The following is a 23,425-nucleotide window of genomic DNA, read 5'->3' as shown; positions in this document are numbered from 1 at the left end:
GAGAAACGGACCTATTTGATCCCCCTCCGATGTGATATCATTATCGGGAGGGGGCAGTGGCATATATAAGCGAAATGGCTAAGTCTCAAGGCATGGGGCATAATGCCAATGGGCCGGACCCGAAAACATATAAAGTGGACTGGTAAAAGCATATCAGGTCCGCCACATTTCGGCGTTTCTATGTGGCAGCCCCATGACCCTGCCGATAGCGAATTCCCAAATTAATCGCAGCCATCCATTTTTGGGCCCCAGATCAACGGCCCATATTATATCGACGATCACCCCATGTATATGGCTCCGACCAGCGGAGCCGAAATAAAATTAAGGCGCGGCGTATAAAGGATTTCGGGTCCGTAAGGGGGCGTTTCACAACGAAAAGGGAAGGCTTCGACGGGCAGAGACGAAATATAATAAACTGCAGCATATAAGCATTTCGGGTCCGCTAACCCTTTTTTATTAAATCCGCTAATTGACATCGCTGATGGGCCGGACCCGATTCAAATAAAGAAAGGGCCTATAGCATATCGGGTCCGCGCAGTTCGGCGATTCTATATGTGCTGCCCCCCGGTCCGCCCCGATGCGCGTTAGCGCCAGCCTTTGGATCGGCCCATGCCAGATCCAACAACTATGATTTAATCTAATGAACAGTGATCGCTCCCACCCTAGTTGTGGTAAAATTTCATGTTTTAAGGTATTTTTGCCTTATAAAAGGAAAACGGCCATTTTTCACAGGGTTTCTTCTAGTGCCCGCGCCTAGCTCCAGTTAAAGAAATTCATGCATCCTTAAGCCATTATGGATTGCTCCAAAGCCCTGTTTAGCTCCAAGAGCCAGTCTCGACCTCAGCACGATCAACAGCATGCAATTCCTCCTTTTTGTGGCATTTCTTCAGAGTTTAATACTATTTTGGATTGGCCAGCGTCGATTGCACCCAAAGGCCACGGAGGACATTAGCAGCAGTTATTTTTGCATTAAAAGGCAGAAAGGGGGCGATGGGATAGTATAAAGAGTATCAACGGTGAGAAAAGGCCCAGATTCAGTGCCAAAGTGTATCAGGATGCGGCAAAGAGTATCAGTCTAGTTTTTCAAAGCAGATGAAATCAAATCAAGCCCAGCAAAGTCAACAAAGCATCATTCGGCCATTAAGGCTCACCAACACTTCTTTTGTTGCTTTAAAGCCACCTAAAAGCATAGATGAAGGCTCTCAAGGAAGAGTTATTGTCGAGACATTGTTCCCAGTCATATTTTTGGAGCAGCGCTGCTTCCTTAAATGCACAGTTATCACACAAAGGACAGCGCGTGGCTCAAGGAACTCTTTTGATCCATTTTTGAGGCAGCTTCCCCAAAGCAACACTTAGATAAATGTTTTAAGCATTTACTTCAAGATAAAATAGATTAAAGCACTCATTTTCCTCAGATCTGCCTAAGATCTGCTGAATATAGATATTTTGAGATGCCAGTTACCCCAGCGCAGCTGTTAGATAGATATTTCTGCCATTTACTGCTGTACAAATTAGGTTAAAGGCATTTATTTGAGGAGATCTATCCCAGATCTGATGTTTGTAAATATTTTCTATTTAAACCACCCTCTGCACTGTTTTAAGGGTTGGTTGGTCGATAACTTCCTCTCTAGACTTGCACTGTATTTTCTGAGAGTCTCTATAATCAAAGATCGCTGGAATGTTTAGGAGATGAACTGGCTGTTGTGTTTTAATGACTGAAGAGTGACTATGGAATCCTAACGCTTCTACATAGCCCAATAAGTGTTTCTTATCTCTGTTTACAGTTTATATGTTTTATGCCATCATTGTTTCACTATCTAAATAGCAGAAAGAAAGAATAGTTCAGAGCTCACTTAGTTGTATTCTGTTCTCAATTTCTGTGATTTATCTATGTTTTCCTCTGAATTAGTCCTAAATATGAATATTGATTTGCTCATATTTACACTATTTCCTTCATATATGAATGTTGTTCAGGAATCCTTGATTGCTCCTATATAATGTTCATTCACCTTCCCTCTATTAGCATAATGAGAGCTACTTAGTTGCCTTTCATTCACTGACCTCCATTCCATCCTTATTCCAGCTTGATATTGTTTTATGTGTAGCTATCCTGCTCTGTATTCCTCTTGTGACCAAGAAAACGCAACAGCAAGCCTAATCCACGACTCCATGCCCAATGGTTTGAACTCCTCAAACTATGCATCCCAACTCTGTTTGAAAGAATCCTCCATCCCACCAAAATCAAAACAAAACCCTTGAACTCAATAACTAGCCTAAAATCAACCTAAAACAAAGCTAAATTATAAAGAGAGAGCCCTCTCTAATTGCAGGTAGGTTAGGACCTGCAGTCCAAAGATTGGTTTGTGGTTACCTCGGCCGTATCCTTTAAGGAGATTTAAGGACAACCTGAGTGATAACAGGTAGATCTCTTACAACCGAATTTTCTTTACAAAACTAAGGGTGGACTACCCTTTATGACACATGACACTTTTGTGCTTTGCGACCACAAAATGCGGAAGCTTTACAATTTTATTACAAAATTTGACTTAAACATGGGCTTTTAGCCCCAAAACTACCCTTGGGGGTTCCCGCTCCCAACAGGCCCCCAACACAAACATCGTGATTCACCATCGAGGTACTGGGTAGGCGCGGAGATCTTTGCACCAAGCTTATCCATCTCAACCTGTATGATCACAACCTTGGCCGTGCACTGAGCTGCCACCTGCTTCGCATCTTCCACTATCTTCTTGGTCACTGCTCCTGCACTGTAAGCTTGAAGCTTTTATTGCATCACTTGCAGAGCCACAAGCTTGCCTTTAATATTTCCCGTGACTATGTAAGCTTCCTCCATCCAGGGCTTTAGTCTCGTCTTCAACACTGCTTACTTGTGCAGCATTGCATCCACCTATTCCTTCAGCTGCTTGGCCTCTTGCATCTTGGCGAGTCTTTGTATCAGCGCGCCGGTTCACATTGTTCTCTTAAATTCATAGTAGTGTTGTTGTAGCTTGCGTGCTTCCGTCTCCAACCTCTGTATATTTGGGTCCTCCTACAAGCTTGTCAGGAACTCAAATTATTGCTCGAACAACTGCGTGTAGTCTGTTACTACACTTTCCACCGTCGTGACTACCTCTGTGACAGCGATCACCCATTTTTCCTTTACTTCTGGTTGTGTGGAGGGTTGGGCCCTCAACTATAGCTCGGTAATTTGCAAGTTCACCTCCAATTGAACCCACGCCATCTCATTCTGAGTGTTGCACACCCCTATGGCCTACTTATAGATGCATACCTCGACTGGATCTTCCTCCAGAATGAACAAATCTCAAACCATTCTACATGCCTCCTCAACAACTTGCATGATCTTCTTGCTCTGGGTGGTGGCCTCAGTCCGAGTGGGGATGGAAACATTTCTTTGTAGGGTCATATGTTCATTGTTGATTCGTTGTTCACTGATCACCTGGAGGGCGCACTGCTCTTGGGCCCTCAGTTCTACAATTACTCCATCTTGTAAGAGGTGGAGTGCTTCACACAGAAGCACTGCCAAGTTCAACCCAACTCCCTTCAAGGCACTGACAATGGGCTTGTCAGCCTCATTTTCCATGGTTAGTGCTCCATCCGGCAGCACTATCGCACTAGAATCCTTCATGCGTAGCATATCGACCGCCTTTGACATGTCGATAGCCAAGCTGGTAGACACCATACTAGCCTGTGATGTGTGGGTCTTCAACTCCTGCAATCCGGTCTGGATGGCCCCTAGGATGATCTATTGTTGTTGTTCAAATTGTTGCAGGGCTTCTGTAGTGACATCTCTGACTGTGTCACCGATATCATGTAAGTCGCCCTCCGTCAATCTGATAGGGTCCAGTGAGGTCTTGGTCACCTTAGATTTCTTCCTTGACCCTCCTTTCTCCAACTCTGTTGGGCACTTAATGTGGGTGGACGTCTCCTTAGGGTCTGTTCTGTGCTGCTTGGTGTCTTCCTCTTTAATCTCAGGTGAAGGCGACCACACGCCTTTGTCAGAGCCATGCTCTGTTCCACCTACCTGCTTACCTACCTGCTTTTTTTCCTGTTCCGCCTGGGCCTTATCAGTGGCCTCCTCTTTCCTCTTCTCGACTAGCTGTGCCATCTTCAACTTCGCCTCCTCCTTCTTCTTATGCATGGCGGACTTACTTCCACCCACCACCAAGTCCGTGGTAGTGCGCCACTCCGTCGGCCATTGATCAAGCACTGCATCAATGGCATCATCCGTGGCCAGATACGGTAAGTTGTACCACTTCTGTGTAGGGTCCTTTCATGCCCTGATGGAGACTCGATGGAAATCAGCTTTGAACTCGGCATAGATCTACAGGTTAGCGTACACCATGGGTCACAATCACGGCTTGTGATTGATGGCCATCCTGATATTCATCTCCATCAAGATCTAGAAGATCTTGTTGTCCCAAACTCATTGTGTGTCCTTGGTCGCCCACAGTGAAGCATACTTCACTACTTCAGGGAGGTCTGGTGCGACCAAAGGGAACTAGCTATCCTCTGGTAGCTCCCATGCTACCAGCACAATTGACAGCAATAGCCACACGTAGTGGAATGTCTTTCTGAGCTCTTGTACTTCGTGGCAATTTAGTAGGAACTCTCCGCGAAGGTAGTCCGACTAGTTAAACTGGACTCCTTCCTTGCACTGCTGTGCGAGCACGACGATAGGCGCTGGCACCTCATCGATGTGACACTTCCTCATTACGTTCCTAGTAAGGATTTGTGTGGCCACCTTCATAGTGGGTTTGCAGATGTTGGAGATAGCGTTCCCACGTAGCTTCTTCACCATTAAATTTCTCCTTCATTGACTCTACGAGAACTTTTTTTCCACCCTTTCCACCAAAGATCATCGCTAGATTCTCCTTGTATACGACAAGTGCGTTATTCCGTGAATCAGCCTATCAGTGATGGGTAGATGCTCCTCTAGCCATAGACCCTCATCATGAACCAAGCACAACAGCTGGTTGATGACCAAAACTGTCACCATGGTGCGGTTATAGTGCGGCACCTAAAGAAGGTTGAGAAACCCTGCCTTCTCTACTCCTTTGAGCTACCTCCATGGCTCAATGTGGTCATTCCTGTATTCGTGTCTATGATGCAGCACATCAAATTCTCAGTTGCCAGGTGGGGGAACTTCTCGTGGTCTTCCAAGTCCCAGTCTTCAGGCTTCAGTATCGACACCCATGCTAAACGCGGATTGTCGAAAGAAATTTCATCCAGTAGTAGAGGGGTTTTCAAGGGAGTCTTATTCTCATCAATTTCCTTTGGGACCTTGGACTTAGGCTTGTGCGAAGGGACATACTCTGGCAATTATGTAATAGGGTCTACACTCTGGGTTTCAACCTCCTCTACTTTAGCTCCCACATCCTCATCATCCATCGATATGTCTTCGATATCTTCCTCCTCTGGTTCTATATTTATAACCTTTCCTTTCTCCTATGTAGTGGGCCTTGGTGGGTTTCTTCTTGGTGATGTGTGCACCTTTATGGCATACTACTTTCCCTTCTTGTCCTTCATGGTCTCCTTGGTTGGGGTTGGCTTCGGTCTTAGCATTCTCGGTGATTTAGGGACCTTAGCCAATACTTTGGCTACTTTTGGAGTAGCTATTTTTGCCTCATTTTCCATTTCTTGTGCCGTCTCTTCTACTACTTGCTCTGTATTTATAATTTCTGGGGGTCCTGACATAACACTCTCTAATAGTGCTCGTGACGTCTCGGGAAAGTTCACAAATGTAGGAGTCTGTTTGAAAGCCTCGAGGAATTCTCGGTCCATAGGTTTTTGAGATTCTGTATTTAGTATTGTCTGGATGTCTGCCACTCCAGCATTCGGGTTACCATTAGAGTACTTAATATACCAGGTTAGCGCGCGATCTTGCCTAGCACTAACCAATGTCACCTTATTTATATGATCATCTATAACACCTTGAGCTTCCCATACAACTTTCACAATGAACTAGAATTGGTTCGTGTCCTCATTTCCCAAGCCTTTAAACAAAGGAAGCTTCATTGAGTTTGCCATATTGAACTGCAACGGAGGTGGAGGTGGTACAGGTGAAGCTGGAGGTGATGGTGTTGAAGTTGGTAGTGGTGGTGTTTGTGGGAATCCTTATCTTATTAACTGAATAGAACTTCGTGGAGAAACCTTTGCTATCCGTTCTTCATCACCTCGCGGAGGTGAAATCAAGGGACTATACTCCGTACCCTTTTTACCTTTGTTCCTGTAAGTGTTTCCGCTTCGCATAGTTATGAACACTAAGGTAGCTGCATAACCCATTTTTTGCACAATATCATTTTAATCCAAGTATTCAAAGATTTTACGTACTTACCTCGCAATCCTTTGAAAAAGCATCTTTCCACCTCGTTGTAGCTGACTGAGGTGTCGACCGCGAACTCAATCACAAATACTCCTATGACATGGTTGAGCCAATGATTGACAGCATGAGCGATCTTATCCTCTGATGCTTCCATTCTTTGCACTAGCTTTGGGGTCCACACAATAGAACCATAAAGTTTCCACCTTCCTTGGCTATCTGCTAGCTTTGCGATCCACTCGTATACCTCAATTGGGAAGGAGAAGAAAAATATTTCCTAGATCTCGGTATACAAGTATCTATCCAACCACTATTCCTTTGTCAGTTGTAGATTCCTGTTCTCCTGTGCAATGAATTCGTGGATCTTCCTATCCAACCATTCTTTGATCTCCTTCTCACATGGATTCCAGTGATATGACATCACATATCTCTTATGCAGATTCCATTCCCAGAAATAGAACCATTTGTTGGCTTGCAGGGGCCTGATCCAGGTTCAGCGTTAATTAGCCAAATAAATCCACACTACTGGCCCTTTCAGCATCAGTCCATGGAGCGCGGATAGAATTCTCACCCAAAGCAGTATGGGGGGATGTTGGAACCAATTTTTGCACCCTTAGATGGTTGTGATGTCATTAATTCCCTCTATCCCCGCCTTCGTGTAGATCGCTTCGCCCTGGGGCTTGCAAGATGAACCCTTTATTCTGTCCTTCAATACTTCCATGAGAGCCTATGATTGACCTTCACACATCCCTAGCCTGCTGCTCAGGTACTTTCACGCTACTATGGCAACGTGTTGTGTAGATTCCCCAATTACTCTAAGTGACTTGCTTATCTTATCAAATAATTATAGTTAACACCAGGTAAACAGATAATCATAATTGCGTTCAATTATTCAATGTAATTTCATTCATTCACGCAACACATAAGCATAATAAAGGAAGTTCATACATAGCATATCAAGATGCATTAATAGAACAAAGACACAAGAATTGCCGCATATTTCTCTTTATTGATATCTTCCAAGTGCTTACAAACTCTGTCTGCCCTGTGCACACAGTTGCAGGGGTTAGTGCACTTAGCTGCAGACTTCTACCCTAGGCCTCTGCACACTCAGCTGCAAAGCCTCTACCAACGCTACAACCCAAGACTTAGACTTCTTGCTTCAAATCTATGACTCTTTTACATAGTGTCTCCAAAACTACTTAGAGCTTAGCTCTTTTTATATAATCCCATGATCCACGGACCATGGGTAGATCTCTTACAGCTCACTTTTATTTACAAAACTAAGGGCGGACTACCCTTTATGACACATGACACCTTCACGCTCCCTGACCACAAAATGTGGATACTTTACAATTTTATTACAAAATTTGACTTAAACATAGGCTTTTAGCCCTAAAATTTCCCTTGGGGGATCCCGCTCCCAACAAACTCCCTTGTCAACTCTTCTATCTTCTTAAGGTGTTCTTCTTGTTGTAGCTCATGTGATGATGTATCTCCTATCTATGCATGTTCAAAGTAAGAGTCCTTTTCCAAAGGCTCTTCTTGAATTTCCCTTTCCATCCTTTGCAATATCTCATTAACTTCCTTTGATACTGTTGGAGGTGCAACAATTTCTACCTCTGGGTCCTTTTCTTTCTCACCTGGCTCTTCTTGGGTTTTCTTCCTAGGCCTTCTAGGAACAGATATGAAATATATTTCTTTTTCAACCATACCACTATCCTATTTCTTTTTGGATTGGGTCCTAGGATACATAGGAGAGTTCATTATGCTTCTAGTAACATGCATTTGTTCAAATTTCTCTTTTGTTGTTTGCTCTTCCATATGATGTTGAACCAAGAATTCTCTCCAAATCAATCCCTTGCTTCTCACCTGATGTTCTACAAGTATTTTGATCAACCCCTGATGATAAACATGTGCTTCTTTCACTTCAATTTTATTTTTGACACTCTATAATTTTAATCATGCTTTTAGAGAAGAAATAGGGCAGAATAATCTTGGATTATCCCTTTATGTGTTGCAATAGCCTAATGTGATATAGATAAACTAGGCTATGCCTACTGTCACAAGTGAAGTATATTTGAAGGATTAAAACTAGTTCAGACCAAGGTTCCCTGAACCAATTCCTTTGAATGCCTTTTGATCTATCAAAAGATCCTTTTCTTTGCTTCTCGAAAAAGAATGTCCATACTTTCTCTTTGAAGTGTAAGCCCTTATGATATTCTTCTCCTGTTAAGGGAAGATATAAAGCTTGGGAAAGGAATTTTGGGTTTAATGGTATGGAGAGGTCACCCACTTTTGTTTGTCCCTATTCATAATGATCTATGAATTCTTGAGTAATCTTCTTATTATGCCCATTAAACTTTTGAAAAAATCTTATCAATCTTGCCTCATACAATCTTTCTATGCTTTCTTTCCCCCAATTCTCTATATTGAATGCATTTGGCTCAGTTCTAGTTTCCATATGTTATGTGTACCAATTATTGTACCCTTGGACTATTAACATCTTCATCATAAACAAAAGTAAATATATAGATGTATGTCTGCTTCCTTATTCATGAAATTTTGGTTTATGGATCATAGCAAATAGGCTTACCTGATCTCTAGAGTTCCTTGGAAAGAAACAAAATGACTCCCTTGCTTGAATCTTTCTCAATTCCCTGTTCTACTTCCAAAAATAAGTCCACTATTCTTTTAAAAATGGCTCAATTTGTAAATATATGTCAAAAATATCATTAGAATGTCTCACTGCTTTTAAACTCTGTGTTCCAATCTCTAATTTCCAAAGTTTTGCTATGAAAATACCTTATCTGTTTTTTAAATCATTATGCATATGAGAATGGAACAAATTTTCTCACTGTATATATAAAAAAATAGAGAAAAATAATGCTCACCGTGTGTAGGAAAATTTTCTCTCTGTATATATGAAATCTCACTCACTGTATATACAAAAATTTTACCATATATATATATGAAAATTTTGCTCACTGTGTGTAGGAAAATTTTCACTGAGTAAATAAAAATGAGACTCTGTTTTCATATGAAACCATATATGAAGAAATCCATAACTCAAGGTCAATTAACTGATATGGAAGCAATCTCATAGATAACTCTGAATCAATGACTTGTGTTCCTGTGTTTAACAATGCTATTTTGATTAGAAATCTTCTCCAACATCTCTGAGGATTTTCACATTACATAGATGGAAACATTGGTGTTAATGGTGGAAATATTTCAATTCCGTAACTGAAGTTTGACTCCTTATAACATGACACATTTGAATCACTAACTCAAGCTTATATATCCTTGAAATCCATTCAACTATTGATGAAAATCTGGAAATGATTTCTTACCTTATTTCTCTACGGAATTCTTGGAGTTTGTTGGGTGCTAAGTCAATTTGGCATGAGGAAATTTTGGCCTTCAATATCTATGCTAACACCAATATTCCTCTGATTATTTCTACATGGCTTCCTTGGATATTTATTCTGCTTATTTCTCCATGGCCTCTCTGTTTCACTGGCTACTTATTTCTCCACGGCCTATGCAATTCTCCCTTTAGTTTTTGCATTTTTTCTCATAACTCTTCTTCTCACGTTGTTGTTGTATGCGTAGATATGAATACACAGTGTTTTCCTGAGCTTGATTCTAGCTGTGATGGTGGAAGAAAAACTCAACACTGAGTTGGGTTTGCATTTTAATGGTGGAAAATAACATTACAGAGTTTTTTTGAATGCTTTTTGACCGTTTTTACTTCTCAAACTCACCTTCTGACCTGCGTACCTGTAGCTTCCCATGTGTCCTTATTATGACTGCATTTTTCTGCCTTGTGTATAGTACGGTGTATGTGCTTGTCTAATTATCGTAAGCCATGTTCTATGTCCCTCATTCTTCGCTCATTACTACCTTGATTTCGTAGCATGCTCACCTTTTGGTTTGTATGTGCTATGATTTCATATTTTTGCATACATTGCATTCCATTAGTTTTGCCTTTTCGACATTAGTTTTTGTCATTCATATACTTATTTCCCAATTCATTTTTGAAATGACCATTTGATAGGTCATTTCAAATTCAAATTTCTTTATGATGACACTAACTCCTTATGATTTTGTAGGCAATTATAATTTCTTATGGCAAAAATTTTGAGTTCATAAGGAGAAAATATTGAGTCCACAATTTTTTATCAAAAATGCTTATAAAGTAATGATAGGGGTTAATATAGGATTATGAAATTTTTAATGTAGAATGTATGGTATGGTAATAGGATTATGATGAGGTTAAAATGAAGTTAATGGAATATAGGTAGGATAAATGTAGGATGATAAATGTAGGTGGGATGGATGTAGAATGATAAATGTAATGAATGCATACCCAAGTCAAATTAGTTTTATCAATTCTAGAAAAAAATTGAAAAATCAAAAGGTTTTAAGAATACACTTTTTTTACTTATAGTACTTCTTCTTTCACATACTAGATCAATGTTCATTGATGGTGATAATTCTTCAAAGATAGATGTGGATGGAATGTAGACAATTGTATCTGTTTTTGTAATCCCTTTAATTTTTTTGCATGTTTTTGCATATGTGACTGATTCAGGTCCCTTCTAATGATTTTTCATGTTGTTCAAGTCCCTTTTGCAATGATATTTTGAATAATGTTTCAGGTCCCTTCTGCAAAGTTGTTTCAGGTCCCTTCTGCAAAGTTGTTTCAGGTCCCTTTGACATTAGTTTGATGAAAGTTTCTTCTATATATTTTAATGATGATAGGTCCCTTCTGATGTTGGTTGATGATGTTTTATTTCAGGTCCCTTCTGATAAACAAATGTTTGATATCAAACCATAGCATGGTTTGTTGATTTATTGTGAATCTTCCACCCCCCCCCCCTTCTTAGCTTCAAACTTGTCCTCAAGTCTGTTAAGTTTTGGAGAGTGATCCTGTAAAACACAAATGAAAACAAAAACATGAAAAAGAATTAATATTGGCCAAATATGTTGGTTTTCTGATATGAATTCTAGTTTGTGTTGTGACAGTTTCCTGGGTTTTCACAACCAAACTCTTCTATTATTTTTAACTCTTTTTTCTTTTTTTTCTTTTTCTTTTTTCCTTTTTTTTGTTTTTTTAATTTCTGGAGGTAGGGAAGGCATATTGCTATGCTTTTCCAATACTTCCATATCATTTTCTTCTAAAATTATTTTCAAAAAGTCTTCTCTATTTATAGGCTTATGATAAACTTTTAATCTATGGCCATTAACTAGAAAAGAATTTGTTGCTTCATCTATTGTCTTTATCCTTACTACTTCATTGTCAAAGATTTCTTCTATCTCATATGCTTTGTTGTAAAGTTTTCCTTGAAATATTTGAACTTAGAGTCAAAAAGTAGTGCCCAATCTCCTATATAAAAGATTTTGTTTTTAATGAATTTATCATGCCATTTTTTCCTTTTCTGTTGAACTAGAGATGTATGCTCCATAGCTTGTTTTCTGATCTCATCTAGTTCATTGAGTTGCATGATCCTCTGTTGTTGTGCTTCAATCAGGTCTAGTCCCAATTTTGCTACAAATTTGTATGTAGGAATCTCAAATTCAATTGGTAACAAGACTTCCTTTCCATAAACAAGCTGATATGGGCTAAATCCAGTAGTGTTTTTCCATGTTATCCTATAAGCCCATAGTGCTTCATTCAGCTTCTCTGACCAGTCTTTTCTATGAATGTTCACCGTCTTTATCATAATGTTCTCAAGTACCTTGTTCGTTGATTCAACTTTTCCATTTGCCTGTGGGTGATATGGAGTTGATTTTCTATTCTTAATATCGTATTTCTATGTTACGTCTCGAAAAATATTGGAGTTGAACTGTGTACCTTGATCTGTGACAATCTGCCTTGGAACTCCATATCTTGCAAATATTTCTTGATAAATAAAAGTAACTACTGCAGTTTTTGTTGTTGTGCTCAATTCTTTTGCCTCTGCTCATTTTGTTATATAATAAGTACATACTAGGATGTACTTCTTACCATTTGATAGTGGGTTGATAGGTCCCACAGAGTTAAGAGCCCATTTTTCAAATTGCTCAATTAGTACTTGTGGATTCAGTGGCATTTCATCTAAAATTATAGGTCTATCTATTATTTGGCAGTTATCACATATTTTATCATAAGTCTTTGAATCCTTGAATAGCAATAGCCAATAGTATCCTTGATTTAAGACCTTGTATGTTGTCCTCTTCCCTGCAAAATGACCACCACATGGTTCATCATGACATGCTTTTAAAATATCAATGATTTCATCTTCTCTTATACATTTCCTAATTATAAGATTAGGTCTTGTATAGAAGAGATCTCCATTAATCCAAGTATACCTTGCACTGTCTCTAATTACTTGATTTTTTTGTTTACTTGTAAAATGTGATGGTAATATTCCAGATGATATATAATTTTCTATATCTGCAAACCATGGGGTTTTACTTGTTATAGAAAATAAATGCTCATCAGGGAAGTTATCTGACACAAGTATAAGGTCATCAGTAGAATGAAGTCTTGATATAAAGTCTGCTACTTGGTTTTGTCTCCCTAGTTTATCTAAAACAGTGATATTAAATTCTTGCAATAATAATAGCCATCTAGTAATTCTTCCATCAGTAATTGTTTTGTTCATTAGATATCTAATGGTTGAATGATCTGTATAGACAAATACTTGATCACCTGTTATATAAGTTCTTAATTTATTAACTACATGGACAACAACTAGCATTTATTTTTCTATTACTATGTAGTTTAATTTTGCCGGTGTTAAATTTTTGCTTATGAAATAGATGGCATAGTTAAATTGATTTTATTTTTGTCCTAGAGATGCTCCTATTGTTGTGTCTGATGCATCAGTAGATATATGGAATGGTAGTGACCAATTTGGTCCTTTGAGAATGGGTGCTATAGACAATTTTTCTTTTAATTTTTTGAATGCATTTTGACAATTGGTAGTCCATTGAAACTCAATGTCTTTTGCAAGTAGTTTAAACAAGGGTAAAGCTATCTTACTAAAGTTTTCAATAAATCTTCTGTAGTAGCCTGCATAACCCAAGAAACTTCTTACTTCTTTCTGTGTTTTTGGTGGCATTAAGTTTACAATAACTTGTATCTTTGTTGGGTCTACCTTGATTCCTAAAGAAGAAATGTGGTGTCCCAACACTATCCCTTTAGTTAACATCATAAAACATTTCTCATTGCTAAGGGATAGGTTTGTCTCTATGCATATTTTTAAAACTTTTTCAAGATTCTTCAAACAATCATCAAATTTATTTCCATATACAATAAAATCATCCATATAAATGTCTACACATTCATGAATTAAATCAGCAAAGATTGCAAGGATTTCTCTTTGAAAAGTAGCAGGTGCATTACATAACCCAAAGGGAAAAACATTGTATGCATATGTTCCCCATGGACAAGTAAATGTGGTTTTATCTTGGTCCTCTAATTCTATCTTAATCTGATTGTATCCACTAAATCCATCAAGAAAAGAAAAGAATTTCTTTCCAGCTAGTGAATCCAGTACTTGGTCAATGAATGGTAATGGGAAGTGATCTTTTAATGTTGCCTTGTTCAATTCCCTATAGTCTACACATATTATCCATTTTCCATTTTTCTTTGGCACCACAACTAAGGGTAAAACCCATTGATTATCTGAAATAGGATAAATAAATCCTACTTGTAACAGTTTTTGCAGTTCCTCTTTCACTATTTCTTTCATCATAGGATTCATTATTCTTTGTGGTTGTCTCACTGGTTTGATATGATCATCAGTATAGATATGGTGAATACATGTTTTTGGATGAATTCCTTGCATCTCTATATCCCAAGCAAAATCTTTTGAATATTTCTGTAATATTGCAATTACCTATTGTTCTTGTGATGATTGTATATTATTACCAATATTTATATTCTTTCCTGGGTTGATTTCAACCATTTTTCTTTGAGAATTGGTAATTGAATTAACAGGAAAAATGATTTCAAAAGAATTTTGCAATGATTGAATAGTACAATTTTCCTAAAAACATTGATTTAAAAGATGATTTGCAGCTTCATATTGTGTTATTCTTAGCTGTTTAGAAATATCAGGTTCTGACATAAAAATATGTATTAAACCCCCATCTTGTTTCTCTTCTCTAAAATTGAAGGCTTGACTAATGCTTAAAATAAGTTGGGTGTTTTCTTGTTCATCATCAAGCCATGATAGTAAAGTAGGAGATTGAGCAAGAGGATAGAGTCTAATATGTTTCGTTTCATCTCCATGTGTTATGATCATGTTTCCTAATCTGCATCCAATGAAGGCATCTATTGTGGCTAACCATGGTCTTCAAAGAATTAAAGGATGGCCTCCTAAATTTATTTTTGGTTGCAAGATAAAAAATTATACAGGATATTCCCATGAATCTAAAGAAACAATGATGTCCTCAATTATTCCTTCTGGTACAACTTTAGATCTATCTGCTACTTCTAAAATTGTAGTAGTTGGTCAGTTGTTTGGAAATTTTAAATACTTCATTGTTTCTGTCGTCATGACATTTATAGCTACCCCTAGATCAATTAAAGTTTTAGAAACTGAAAAAATATTAATTGAAATGGTAACCATAGGTATCCCTGGATCAATATATTTTTCAATTGTTGATTTCGCAGACATGAAACTAGTTAATTTTACAATGACTTGAATTGTGGGTGGATCTCTTTTCTTTCTGCCAGTTTTCTTAATGCATAATTCCTTTATTATTTTTCTATAAATTGGTATTTCCTTAATAGCTTGAAACAAAGGAATTTTAACATAAGCATTCTTTAATTATTCTACAATATCAAATTCAGGAAAAGTGATTGGATTTTTGATTTTCTTCTCTACTAACCTTTCTAGGTAAGGTGGTTTTTTAGTCATAATAACTTTTCCTTTCTGAATTTGATTTTTTGGATGAGATTTTTCAGATTGTTCTCCTTGTTTAGTTTTTTCTTCAATGATTGGTGGAGAATATCTATGTAATACTTTCCCAAACCTTAAGTGGACATCTTGTATAGGAAGAATAGAATATGTAGGAAATAATGTTGTTTCTTTCATATTATATGTTGGCTTTTCCACTCTATTACTCGGATTTGCTACTGGATGAGCTGGTAGTTGAGTTGGTCTGGATGATGGTTGATTAGAAGGCAGTTGAAGCTGCTGAGGTTGAGTTAGTATAGGCATTGATTGTTGAGTAAATGGATTTGATTGAGTGTATTTCTGGAATTGTTGATATGGAAATGATTGTTGTGTATATGGCTATTGATATGATGGATAAGAATGATATTGTTGAGGGTAAAATTGTTGGGGAGGTTGGGATCCATAAGCATATCCTCACCAACTTTGTGAAGGTTGGTTTTGGTTTTGCTGAGGAGGCAAAACCTGACATGGCATAGGAGTATTCCATGAATTTTGATATTGAAAATTTTGAGGAATTTGTTTAGGAAATTGTTGAGATGTACCTGCAAAATGTGTTTCCCAAGCTCTTCTTAGTTACATATAATAAAATCCTTGAGTTTCTTCTATTTTACTTTCTTGCAATTCTTTCAATGTTGGACAATCGTCTGTAACATGATTTTTTGTACACAGTTCACAAACATGTATATTATCCAAAGGACATTCTCATAAAAGGTGCTTCTTCCTACACTTAGGACAAAAGATTGATATTGTTTGTAATTATTCTTGTTTTTTCTTCTTTGTTTTTAATACATAAACTTGTGTTCCTAAGGTTCTCAAAAGATCTATTTTAAATTTTTCTAACAAACTCACTATTTCTGCGCTTGTCACTCCTCCTGTTGTAGATTTGGAGCTCTAGAAGTTACATCTCTTTTTCCTATTTTGGATCTTCCTCTAGAGTACTTTTGACATAGTTCAGCTATTTCATCAAATGGTATGTATGAAATATCTCCTTTACCCATTACATTCAGAATATCAAGATACTCATCTCTTATTCCTTTAAGAAAAAATGTTCTAATGGTATATGGATTTAGAGAATGTTGTTTGGATTTTTGTAGGTAGTAAAGGAATCGTTCCAACTATTCCTCCAAACTCTCATATTCTCGTTGAGACATTCTAAAAATATCTTCTTTTGAATCTCTAAGCTTCCAATAGGCTTGATATTGCTTAAGAAAGATTTTCTTCATTTCGTCATAAGAAGTAATAGAGTGTTCTCATAATCCCATAAACCATTTTAATGCAGTTGCTTTAAGAGTAGCAGGAAAGAGATGAAGCTTATGTGTATCATCAGTGTAACCATAAGTTCTACATAAGATGTCAAATTCGAACATGAAAGAATCAAGGTCTTTAGTAGACATTCCATAGAAGTTTGGTAAAATTAAAGGTGTAATATTCTTTGTTTTTACTTCTTCTCCTAGAATTGCTCTAGTATCTACAATTGGAAATCCAAAAGTAGCTTCTTCATCATTTTCTTCATCTTGTCTTCTTGTATTATCATATACTCTTTTGATATCTTCCTCTCTTTTCCTTTATTCTTCTCTTCTCCTTTGCCATTATTTTTGTTGTTTCTCATATTTTAACCTTTGTTCAGGAGTGAGGATGGTAGATCCTCGCCCTTCTTCTGCTATATCTTTTTCAGTAGTTTCAATTGTTTCAATAGCAATTTGAGATTCAACTTGTTCTTTGTTTTCAAAAATAGGTTGATCTATTTGTTCAAGAATGGGCTGATCAATTTGTTTACTTGTTTCTTTTTTTTTTCCTTTGGAAGGTATTTATGTTTGTTTTTGTATTTTTTCACTTCATAGGCTAACAAATTTGTCTTTCTAATTGGGGGGTCTTGTTTTACATATCTACCATTTTCATCTCTATACCTAGGCATAAATGACCATAATGAAAAATCCTATCTATGTTTTTTTTATGTGTTTTTTTCTCTTCCTAATTAGTTATATCTAGAATATGCTTCACTGGCAATGGCACTAAATATGTCAGCTCAATTTATTGTGTAAATTAAGACATGTATTTTGATATCAATCCAAGTTGGCAATCTTAGAAGCAAACCACAATTTATGGAATTCTAGATAAATACTAATGTAGGAAGTAGTTATCAAAATAGAAGTGCATATTACAAATATAAATCATTCTAAGAATGGAAATACATATTATAAATTACTTCTCACAACTGACAATCTAAGTCTATACCATAAAAACATACATTATTAGTCAATGAAATTAGGCTATTTTAGAAAAACAAGGAAGAGGCTCTCTCAAAGAGACCCGGTTGTCCTCCCTCAACAATTCTATAATATCATTGCAAATATCTAAGTAAGCAAGAAATAATGTAATGAAAGCATAAAAACTTAATCTAAGAAAACTTGAAAGAAGTGAATCTTGTTTAGTTTTAGTTTTATCTCACAAAGAAGAGCCTCCCTCAAGGAGACCTAGTTGTCCTTCCACATTCAAGATAATCACTAAAAGAAGCAATATTCACTTAAAACATTTCATAAAATAAATTCAAATTAAATATATCTACAATGATTTACAAAAAATGAATATTATGAACATGGAAAATCAATCTAGCATATGCATAGATATAAACATGATACAACAAAGTGTACTTAGCTTGGATGGGGGCCCTCCAAACTTGTTGGTACACTACTAAAATTTTCAGCTACAGCAACTCATTCACTCCAGCAAACACAAAGAAATCATGAAGAAAAAGTTATGTCTTCAATTATCTAAAAAATAATAAGTTTGTCTACATACATCTAACAATGAATGCCTCTTCTTAAATAGGAAAAATGATAACCAAATAAGCTAAAAAGTATGAAACAACCATAATTAATGTTATCCCACTTCATCAGGTCGAAGCCATCCATTAGTTACAAGAAATCTGGAAAATTTCCAAAAAATCCTAAAACTGCCCCTTTTTAATAGGGATTTCTGGGTGACAGGTCATGTTTGACCAGCTTTGACCGGGCCTGTATTTTCTCATTTTGACTGAGCCAATAGTTTTTCATCCATCCTTGGTTCCTAAGCTTTCCAAATATGTATCCATATCGATCCCAGGTATCCCGCATATATCACTTTAACGGAGCTATTACAGGAATTTTCAGTTCTCTCCAAAAATGCTCTTAAAACCAATCTTTTACAAAAATATCTAAAAATTGAAAAAAATAATTTATTTACTTGAATATGCATGATAAGGTCAGTGTGAGGCATATATGGATGATATAAAGTGGAATATGATGGAAGTTAAGTGGATTTTTAATAAGCAAAATTGATCAAAATCGACGACCAACAGTTGTTGAGCTAGAGTTTCCCCAAACTCAAGCTTGAGTTATTTGTCTTATTAGGCTGTCTAGTTGGCTCTACCCAATTTTTCCATATATGGTTATGAGTATATTGTAATATCATTTTGTAATTAATTTTTAAGTTGAATTCCAAGTGTCAACTGTGGAATGTGAAGAGTCATTTTGTAAAGAAGTTGAAGGGTCATGAGAGAAGTCCAACATTCACAAAAGGGAGATAAACAGTCACCCCTTTTGTTATAAATATGTTCTCATAATTCATGTAAAGGGATTTTTGGAGCCAAGATTTTGGCTAGGATTGTAGCCTAGGATTAAGAGGTTGGGATTTTTGTTGAGAGCCTTGGATTCTCCGTAGCATAGAGGGAGTATCTTTCTTTGGAGGAGCAGGTGTAGACTTCATGTTCCACTTTTGGGACTAGTGGTTTGTTAATGGTATATGCATGCTTAGAACTTTCACTTTAATAAAATCTTAGAGTCGACATGTTTTCATGCATATGTTGTGAATATAGTAGGACTATTCTTGTTATATTTGTAATGTGTGTTGTTTCACTTACGTGAATGCTTATGAGCTATTTTGATTGCATTAGTATGAATCTTGTTGAATGTGTGGTGTTGTATATTTTCATCATGGTTAACTTGTGAACTATTTTGTAGGCTAACTTGTGATGTATTTTATGCTCGCATGTTCCTTTCAAGCTATGTACTATTATAGGCTTCTAAGGGGCTCACTCATTTCCCCTTGTCGTGTTAGAACCTTTCATGCATCACCCTTGACCCTCTACAAAGCCACATAGTTATTCCCAAAAGTCATGAATACACCATTATATGCATTATTGCGGCCAAGGCAATCATTAAAACCCATTGCTTCGACAATCAGGCCATATTCCTGATGGGGCTCCTACTCCAAACATTGTGAGGTCTAATTGGAATTTCATATCGGGGAGACCCCCTATATGTTGGCGGGTCCAGCATCATCAACATAGAGCCACCACAATAAAGTTGACATAAATTATAAGACAAATAATGTTAAATCCCTATTGACATCAATGCCAACACTACAACTCCAACCAATTCTATAGGATGATTACTCCAAAAGGTTATCAATCATCAATCATTTTTCACACACACACACACACACACATCAACATATTTTACCATTGACATCAAAGACAATGGTGTTTATGTCCAAGGATGCGAAAGGAACTCATAGATTGGTGAAGATTAGTTGTATGCAAGAAAATTAGTGAAACGTAGTGTTTTTGGAGCAAAATATTCAGATCAATTTTTTCCTTAGGATATTAACCCAAAATATCCTAGAAATGTGCAATTAGATAGTGATTGGAAATAGATTTATAATGGTATGTTGAAGTCTAAAAAAGGATTCCTGGATCAAAATATATTGGCAAACAAAGTTGTAGGTTAAAAGTTAAATTGTGTAGGGAAAAAATTGGTAGTGAATCTAGTGCACTCTAGACTTGGTGATTTTTTGGCATTATCCCAAGGTTGGCAGAGTGTATAATGTACTGAGAAATTAGTTAGAGTCATACATTGAGCAAAGAAGAGTTTGATTCAATAATGAAAATCATAACAAGTGGAAACTAGTGAGAGGTGTAACATGTTGTCTTGCACCTGAAGGGATCTAATGGCAAAGGATGATTTACATTGATGACCAATATCAAGTTTGGTGATGAATTTTCACAAGGTTTAACAAGTCTCCAACACCTAAAGGGTGATATGGCACTGTGACATGGAAAGAGAAGCCATGTGAGCGTGTAGGTGGTCCAATAGAAAGCTTAGGAGTGAAAGCAGTGGTCCCAGTAGGGGACACATCACTCTGGCAAGTTTCTCTCCTGAAGGTTCCAAATGAGGCCAAATTCCAAACTTTCAGGGTGATAGAGTAGTAGGAGGACATGGATGGATACAATAGGTGATTAGTGAGTGGGGGACCCCATGTGAAACATATCCCTGGTGGTTTCCTTTACATCTTGAATTTTTATTTACAGGAAGACAACTCTCAGCAAACATGAATGTTCTTGTCTACTGTCACAAAATTTTATAATGAAATTAAAGAAAAACCAAGGCATCAATCCCATACCTCTATATAATGACATGGAGTCTTGAAAACATGGAAAAATCATAGGAAGACACTTGGCATGATCTTATTAGACGAAGGAGCCACAGTGACAACATCACATCAGCATGGCATGTACCTATCAGAGGATGAAACATGACACACATTTTTATCATTTTCATGTGGCCAAGTGAGCTAAAAAAAGTGTAATGTGACATATACCAATGAATGACACATGGCTAAAAAGTATAGGTGGTAGACATGGTGGACCCTAGATGACATGTAACCCCGATGCTCTTACCTTGGTGAGTTTCAAAAGAGATCCATTGTAAATGGTCGGGGAGATGGGCTCGGGAGATGGATAAATCGATGACAAAAGATGACAAAAATTTTTGTCTCAGTGGATTGAGGGGATGACATCACCCTAGAGGATTAGCCTCAATGATTTAGAAGCGATGTGCATTATAAATGACCAGGGAAATGGGACCAGGGGTGTTGGGACAGGGTCCCTTGGGGTAAGTTTTGTGAACAACTTTTTTTGTTATTGTAAAGTCTCCGCATTTTGAAGAGTGGAGTGCGAAGGTCGATAAGACTCAAAGGGGATTTAGGAAGGCCAAAGCCCCTTGGTTTATTTAGCATTTAAGTTTTTTTGTGACCCGACCATGGTTCGCAGACCATGGTATTGTAATAAATAATGCTATAAAAAGGAGTCATAGAGAGTCATGAAAAGAACAATCCATTTATGTGTGAATGATCTAAGTAAGAAATTTGTTTTCTGTACTTAGGCGAAGGGAAAGGCTCCTTTAGCTTTGTGCGTGGAGACCTTGGCAAGTTCACAACTGAGCGAGCAGTCCCCTGAAACTATGTTCGCAGGGTAGATAGAGTCTGTAACTGAAGATCTGAGCATAATAAAGGTTATTTTGGAGCAATACTTGTGTATCTGTGTCTTATTATTTACTTTCAAATTTACTGTCTATTCACTCTGTTTACTGAATTTATCATGAAAACTACTTAATAGATGTGCGAAAGTAGTAGATATCATTAATTACATGATGTTATGAATTTTTAGAACAATCAACAAAGAATTTGAATATGTTATCTCATAGTTACTATAATTTTTGGTTTTAAGGGTTAAGGTTCGTGAAGGTTGGAACAAAGCCATAGATGTAATAGAAACACATCACATAGTCATTTGGATGCAGAAACTTGGTTTTGGAATCCCCCAATACTGCCTCGGGTGAGACTGCAGTCTACGCCACGCAGGTTTTTGCCAAAAGGGTCAGTAGTGTAGGGTTTTATTGGTTAGCGCAACTAACTCTGAACCTAGGTCCAAGCCCCCTCAAGCCAACAAATGGTTCCAATGTTGGTACTGGGATCTATATCAGGAATATGTGATGAGAAATAAGTCAATACCAACTAAGAAAGAGATCGAACATTGGATCGATCGCAAGTTGCACGAGTTTGCAGCCCAGGAAAATAGGAATATGTGCATGTCAAAGAAAGAGTGGTTGAATAGATACCCGTATACATAAGAATAATAAATTTCTTCTACTCTTTTCCGTGTGAATTATACGAGTGGTTGTGTAAATTGGTGGATGGTCAAGGTACGTGGAATTTGGATAACCCTATTGTTTGGACTCCAAATCTAATGAGGCATCTGGAAGGGTCAGAAAGCAAGATCGTGAGGGTTGTCGACTATTGGATTGAAAGTATTTTGGGTAGATTCATTACTGAGTTCGCAATCAACACATATGTCAGTTATAACATAGTTGAATGCTAGTTTTTCAAAGGACCAAGAGGCAAGTATCTGAAGTCCTTGAAAAACTGGATTAAAATTCTCTTGTGTGAGAAAAGGGTTATACAATTGAATTGATGTTTAGCCGAGACTTGACGGGACCTACGCGAAGTGTAAATTCATTTAGAAGAAATATAGATCCAGGTGATGTGCATAGTCCTTTGTTGAGAGCGTCTGATAGTGACGAAGAAAGTAGTAGTCTGAAAACGCCTCAAGGTGCGCCTCAAACGGTAAATCAGGGTATCACAGGAGTACCACATCCATCCACTCCACCTCCACCATCACCTCCACCTCCACCTCACACACTTACACCTACAACTCTACCTCCACCTCCACCTCCACCTCCACTATTCAGTATCATGAATGCTATGAAGATGCCAATATTCAAGGGCCTGGGAACAAAAGACCTTGAACAATTTTGGTTTGTAGTAGATGTTGTCTAGAAGTCACATTAGATAATGGATGATGAATTGATGAAAGCACAGTTGGTCACAACATTTCAAGATAGAGCGTTGAGCTGGTATATTAAGTATTTTTCGACTCATCCAGCTGCGACGCTGAAAGATATGAAGGATGCACTAAATAATGAATTTAAAAAGCCTAAGTCTCAAGCTCAGTCTATAATTGAGGTTAAGGAAATTAAGCAGAAGGTAAATGAGTCTGCGTGGGATTTAGATCAAAGGTTGAAATCTTTTCTACATCAGGCTATTATGTAGATCAATGATGAACAACACAAGGATTGGTATATTGCTTCGCTATTACCCCATTTGAGATTTCCACTGTCATAGTAGAAATTTGGAATGCAGACTGAGGTATTGGAGATTGCTATGGAGTTGGAATCTTCACCTATTCAGGTATACAAATATGGGAATGCAATAGATCCAGTCACAGTTGGCTAGCCTGCATATGGAGTTGCAGAGT

The sequence above is a fragment of the Pinus tabuliformis genome, chromosome 4_1 (genome assembly GCF_031772625.1).
Source record: "Pinus tabuliformis cultivar Carrire ecotype Pingquan chromosome 4_1, CPIR1, whole genome shotgun sequence".
In the NCBI taxonomy this organism is placed as follows: domain Eukaryota; kingdom Viridiplantae; phylum Streptophyta; class Pinopsida; order Pinales; family Pinaceae; genus Pinus; species Pinus tabuliformis.
This window is presented reverse-complemented; position numbering follows the sequence as displayed.